This window comes from Tenrec ecaudatus, chromosome 1 (genome assembly GCF_050624435.1).
Source record: "Tenrec ecaudatus isolate mTenEca1 chromosome 1, mTenEca1.hap1, whole genome shotgun sequence".
Taxonomy (NCBI): Eukaryota; Metazoa; Chordata; class Mammalia; order Afrosoricida; family Tenrecidae; genus Tenrec; species Tenrec ecaudatus.
This window is the reverse complement of record NC_134530.1, coordinates 64,755,700-64,762,333: the sequence shown is the minus strand read 5'-3', so window position 1 is coordinate 64,762,333 and position 6,634 is coordinate 64,755,700. Positions and strand designations below refer to the sequence as shown.

At 45.9% G+C, this 6,634-nt stretch overlaps 1 non-coding gene across 1 annotated transcript; it reads left to right on the top strand.

Annotated features, from left to right (window-relative positions):
• The first annotated feature begins 1,390 nt into the window (after window positions 1-1,390).
• LOC142438181 (U6 spliceosomal RNA) lies at window positions 1,391-1,497 on the top strand. Its single transcript, XR_012782608.1, has one exon. It is a non-coding gene; the product is annotated as a U6 spliceosomal RNA (small nuclear RNA).
• Window positions 1,498-6,634: the final 5,137 nt, after the last annotated feature.

Here is a 6,634-nt window from a genome sequence, read left to right as displayed (position 1 = left end):
ATCACTGTGTACTCCATTCAGAGAAAGCTTCGGACAGTGAAAACCCGAAATCATCCCCACAAGGATGAAGCCTCAACTGAATTCCTTCTGGCCATGGACCTAGGATGTGAATAGTCTTGCCCTCATGCAGAGTGCTTGGAAAGTGGATTATCTACACCCCCACCACTTCCAGGCAGCCCTGGGAGGGGCAGTCTCCCGTGGGGCTTGCTTGGGTGTGGCTTAGATGGACAGCACTCTACTGGGGGTCTTTAGCCCTGAGTGCCTTGGTCAGAAGGCCTGGGACCGATCTGATCTTTTAAGCAATTTAATATATAATATTGTGTACATCCCAATCATGGTCCTGTTCCTGCTTCTGTCGTCCCACCTGTAACTGACATATTGATGTGCCACGAGTCACGAATTTATGACAGGTTCCTTTGTGTTCCATGCTTTATTTAAGACTACGTATAGCTGTAAAGCCTTGGGCATCATTATGGCCTCGTGCAAATGGAGAGGGATCTTTAATGAATTCCCACATGCCTGCTGCATCGATCACATTGTAGGCTGTAGTGCCCCGCAGCTGCAGAGCTGAAATCTAAACTGTGATCAATGCAGCAGGCAAGTGTGGATAGGTTTTAGCTCCCTGCAACTGCAGAAAGGGAGTCCTGGTGACAGAGTGGATTACTACTGGGGCTGTGTCTTAATCCGGGTTGTCTAGAGAAACAAGTCCATTTGTGTATGAGAAAGAGCTTTCTTGAGATCAACGGGTAATCTTATATCCCAAAAAAAAAGTATCCCAGCCCAGTCCAACTCATGTCCCTACGTCTGATAATAGGCCCCGAGTCCCTCTTCAGACTCATGCTGGTGATGCAGAATGGTGAACTGGGAAGGAAAGGTCACGGGCAGGTGGGTGCAGAGCCACATGGATCCAAAGTTGGTAGAAACAACACGGCACCAACAGTCTCAGGGCTGGGTGGCAGAGTCCTGGCGAGCAGAAGGTGGAGTCTCAGAGAGAAAGACAGAGAAGTTCCCAGTTTCTTCTTCTGAGGAGCCATCAGCAGGCCGTGACCTAAATGGCAGGTTGGACTCTACCCCTACACTGTCGTAAACTGTCAAGTTGGCATAAAAGCATCTGACTCCCATGGTTGCTAACTGCATAGTCAGCAATTGGAAACCACCAGCCGCTCCTAGGAAGAAAGATGAGGTTTTCTGCTCCCTTAAAGAAGTCCCGGCTCAGAAATCTACTAGGACAGTTGTCATCTGTCCCACAGGGTCACTATGAGCCAGAATCGACTGGCTGGCAGTGAGATGAGGTGAGACAACTGCAGAAACTCGACCTCCCCTTCCTCCCTGGAATGTACCCTAGGCATCTGAGTTAGTGTGTAAATTGTTCATGTAAAACCTTAGGATGGTGCTCGCTTCGGCAGCACACATACTAAAATTGGAACAATACAGAGAAGATTAGCATGGGCCCTGCGCATGGATGACACGCAAATTCATGAAGCGTTCCATATTTTTTATCTTGCTATGGCTTGATTTTTGGTGCATATTATTATCTCTACAGATTTATCTAGATAAGATAGACTGGAGGAGAAAACAATGGGACCAGTGGTTCTAGGGGGACATGGAGAGGGGGAGGAGGGAGTAAGGAGGGGGTGCTGACCAACCCAGGGACAGGTGAGCAATAAGTGACCCAAAATCAGTGGCAAGGAGGGTGTGGGAGGCCTGGTAGGGATTCAGCAAGGGCAAGGTAACCGAAAGAAATTTCTGAAGGCTGAGCATGATAGTGGGACAAGTGGAAAGTAAAAGGAAATAGAGGAAAGAAGAAGGTGACAACGGGTATTTATAGAGGTCTAAAGACTGGAATGTACATATATAAATATATTTACATAAGAGTGTGGGGAAACAGATCTATGTGCATATACTTATAGGTTTAATATTAAGGCAGCAGAAGGACATTGGGCCTCCACTCAAGCACTTACTCAATGCAAGAACACATTGTTCTATTAAATTGGCATTCCAGGATGCAGCCTTAACCAGACATGATTGCTGAAGAAAAATGTGTGCATAAGCAAATGTGTTGAAGAAAGCTGACGGTGCCCGGCTATCAAAAGATATAGCATCTGGGGTCTTAAAGGCTTGAAGATAAACAAGCGGCCATGTAGCTGAGAAGCAACAAAGCCCACATGGAAGAAGCACACCAGCCTGTCTGATCTGACCACGAGGTGTAGAAGGGACCAGTTATCAGACATCAAAGAACTAAAAATCATATCATTGTAAATGTGGGTGAGTGCAGAGTGGAGACTCACAGCCCATTGGTAGCCAACCAGACACCCCCTTACTGAAGGGTTGTGGGGAGGAGATGAACTAGGCAGGGTGCAGGGTAGCAATGATAAAACATATAGCTTTCCTCTAGTTCTTAAATGCTTCCTCTCCACCCCCACCCCATCATGATCCCAATTTTACCCTACAAATCTGGTCTAGGATGTACATTGGTACAGATAGCAACTGGAAACACAGGGAATCCAGGACAGATGACTCCTTCGGGACCAGTGGTGAGAGTGGCAATGACTGGAGGGTGGAGGGAATGTGAGGTAGAAAGGGGGAACTGACTACAAGAATCTACGTATAGTCTCCTCCCTGGGGGGTGGACAGCAGAGAAGAGGGTGGTGGGAGACGTTGGACAGTGCAACATATGACAAAATAATAATTTATGAATGATGAAGGGTTCATGAGGTGGGGGGAGTGGGGAGGGAGGGGGAAAATGAGCAGCCGATATTAAGGGCTCAAGTAGAAGGCAAATGTTTTGAGAATGATGATGGCAACAAATGTACATATGTGCTTGACAGAATGGATGTATGTATGTATGGATTGTGATAAGAATTGTACGAGCCTCCAATAAAATGATTTTTTAAAAATTAGGATAGCGAGCCCGCCTTGAGGGGCTGATGGACATAAGAATATAGATTGTAGTCCTGAATATGAATGCCATAAACTTAGACATTTTCAGAGAGTCCGTAATGTACTGACTCCAGAAATCTATAGTAATCCCAACCCGTTTGAGAAACAGCAAGGCAGCCCTGGAGAATTATCCCACCGATCTTCAGCTATGTTAATAAAATAGCAACTGAATGCTGAGTCTACCCCTCTACTGTGAGGGGCTACAGCCAGCCCTTCACTTGGTTCCACAATCGTCTCTCTCATCCGGATGATGTGCCTTTGTCTTTGTCCTGTGTAAGACGTAATAGAGGCTCCCTTTAAGTTATGGTTGAAATCTGGGGCCTCTTTGTGTGCTCAAACAGGGTTAACAACGCATAGATTGTGGGAATACAGTTAACCTCATAACAGAGCAAAAGGCCAGCTCACGAAAGGCTTTGTGTCCTGGGCTGAAGAGGCTGGACTGAGACTGTTCCAGATATTATTGAAGTTTGGAAGGCTTCCTAACCTTTGTCTACAAACGTACTTCAGCATCTGGTCAACCGCATGAAACTGTCATATGAATTTTGTGATTTATGGGGATGTGAACTTCTCAGGGAAGAGAGTCCTAGATTTGAAAAGATATAACCTGTTTTTAGGAGAAAGGGGACCCAAATTCAAATACAATTTATAAAGACTCATTTATTAAGTAGTAAAGCAGGACAAAAGCAAGACAAAGATAAATCATCCACATTCAGGAGACCATCATCATGAGACCATAAAGACATCCAGAAATTCATAGTCACATAACTATGAGTCTACTTATATGGGACATGGAACAACGACAGCTGTCATCTGAGAAGCACAAATTTTACTCTGGCGTGGTGCCGTTATTAGGTTTTCAGAACAGTTTACCAAGGTTCTTGTTTTTCTTTTCTTTTTAATACTTTTATTGGGGGCTCTTACATCTCTTATCTCAATCCATACATTCATCCCGTGTGTCAAGCACATTTGCACATATGCTGCCATCATTTTCAAAGCATTCTCTTCCCACTTGAGCCCCTGATGTCAGCTTCCCATGTGTTCCTCCTCCCTGCCCTACCCTCCCTCCCTCCCAAACCCTTGATAAGTTATAGATTATTATTTTCATATCTTACATCGTCCTCCGTTGCCCCTCACCCACTTTTCCGTTGTTCGTCCCCCTGAGAGGTGGTTCTAGATTGATCAGGTTCTTGCTTTTCAACACTGAAAAAATTCACACAGCAGAAGCACTTTTGTAAATCCCAGTACCTTTTATGAGGGAAAGAGCGGTTTCAGATACCACCGTCTCAAAAGCACACATTATCTCTAGAAAGTGGGCAAGGCCACATGGTGGGGGCGTGTCGTGGGAAAATTCATGACTGACAATGGCCCTTTCGGGGGAGTGCGGGAAAACACGTGGAAGGCATACCAGGAGAGGAGCATGGGGCCAGCACGTGGAGCCGAGAGCAGGAAATGCCAGGAGGGTGAGCTGGCTGTGAGAGGGCACACAGACGTGTGTGCACTTGCATGCCTCGCGCAGGCAAGATCTTACCTTCCACTTGCAGTGCACCTGAACAAGAGCAGAGGAGGGCCGGCCCACGGACTGCTTTATCCCCTCCTACCCCACTGGTTGGGAAGACGTGGTTGAAGGTATTGGCTAATCTTATTGGCTGCATTTAGGTGCACCTGTATAATGTCATGTTGCTGGTGCCCAGTCTGTGCACCCAGGTGGACCTCCCACCTGGGCCTAGATGACTTGGGTCTGCGCATGCTCAGTTCTGGATTTTCCCATAGGTGTCTCATTAGCATGCCTGATTTCTTTCCAATCCTTTACTGTGGCGTGGATAGCTAATTTTTGTTTAGTGTGGGAATTCGGTGGAGACAACCCCTTCATCCCCAATCTTGCTACTTTTCACAATGTATTCATTTCAAGTTAGAGATAAAAAGACAACGTTGTCTTAGAAGGTGTACATCAGCCAGGAGACCAATAGTAATACAGGCCGCCCTTGTGGTATCATGTTTGAAATCACACAATGCCCAAACACTAAGTTACTCTATGAGGAGCCAGGTAGAGATGTCTTACATTAACCCGGGTTTCAGGGTGACCATAGGAAACAACTGTTGACCATGAGCAAGCAAGCAGAGCAAGGAGGTTTTGCAGTCTCAGGAAGGCTTTTTGACTAGTGAGACAGCAGAGTCTAGCGATTCATGGAGGATCCCGGTGGTACAGGGGGTCACACAGGATCAGCGGTATGAAACCACCAGCCTGTCTGTGGGAGAAAGATGATACTTCAGTCAAGGTTCACAGCCTTGGAAACCCACCGGGGCAATTTTTAAAAATCATTTTATTGGGGCCTTGTACAACTCTTATCACAATTCATCCATCCATCCATTGTGTCAAGCACTTTTGTACATTTGTTGCCCTCATCATTCTCAAAACATTTACTTTCTATTTGAGCCCTTGGTATCAGCTGATTTTTCCCCTCCTGAACCCTTGATAATTTATAAGTTATTATTATTTTGTCATATCTTACACCGTCTGATGTCACCCTTCACCCCCTTCTCCATTGTCCATCCCCCAGGGAGGAGGTTATATATAGGTCCTTGTAATCTGTTCCCCCTTTCTCCCTCACCTTTCCTCCACCCTCCCAGTATTGCCGCTCTCACCACTGCTCCTGAGGGGTTCATCTGTCCTGGATTCCCTGTGTTTCCAGTTCCTATCTGTACCAGTGTACATCCTGTGGTCCAGCTGGATTTGTAAGGTAGAATTGGGATCATGATAGCGGGTGGGGAGGGAGCATTTATGAACTAGAGGAAAGTTGTATGTTTCATCATTGCTATACTGTACCCTGACTGACTCATCTCCTCCTCACAACCCCTCTGCAAGGGGATGTCCTATTTCCCACAGATGGGCCCTGGGTCCCCACTCTGCACTCCCCCTCATTCACAATGCTATGACTTTTTTTTTTTGTCTTTGATGCCTGATACCTTTGATCCTTTCGATGTCTTGTGATCTCACAGACTGGTGTGCTTCTTCCACACCGGGGCAATTCTGCCCCATGCTGCAGGGTCACTATAAGCTAGAATCGACTCAATGTTGTGAGTTGAATGAGCTTTTAATCACTAGCAGTAAGGCAAATAAGAGAAAAACACTCAGAGTTAGCTAGCTCTTCGAGGCGACATCTGCTTGTCTTTGAGCAATTTGTGAACATCCACGGAGACTGCATTGTGTAAAGTACCTTCCTGTAAATGGCCTTTACTGAGGAGGATTTTTTTCCTAACTGAAAAAAACTCATTGCTACAAATAACCCCCTCAGGAACAATAATGGAAGTAGCGATACCATGGGGGTGGGGGAGTTTGGTGGTAGAAGGGAGAGAAAGGGGGAACCAATTGCAAGGGTCTATGTATAACTACCCCAACCCTGCCCCACCCATACCCCAGGGGAATGAGCAACAGAAATGTGGGTGAAGGGAGACAACAGAGTAAGATATGAAAATAATAATAATTTATCAAGGGGTCATGAGGATGGGGGATGGGGAGGAGGGAAAAAAGAGGAACTGATACTAAGGGCTCAAGTAGAAAGAAAATGTTTTGAGAATGATGATGGCAACATATGTACAAATGTGCTTGATACAGTGGATATATGGATTGTGATAAGAGCTGTATGAGCCCCCAGTAAAATTATTTATTTAAAAAACCACCTCATGGGGGGAGGGT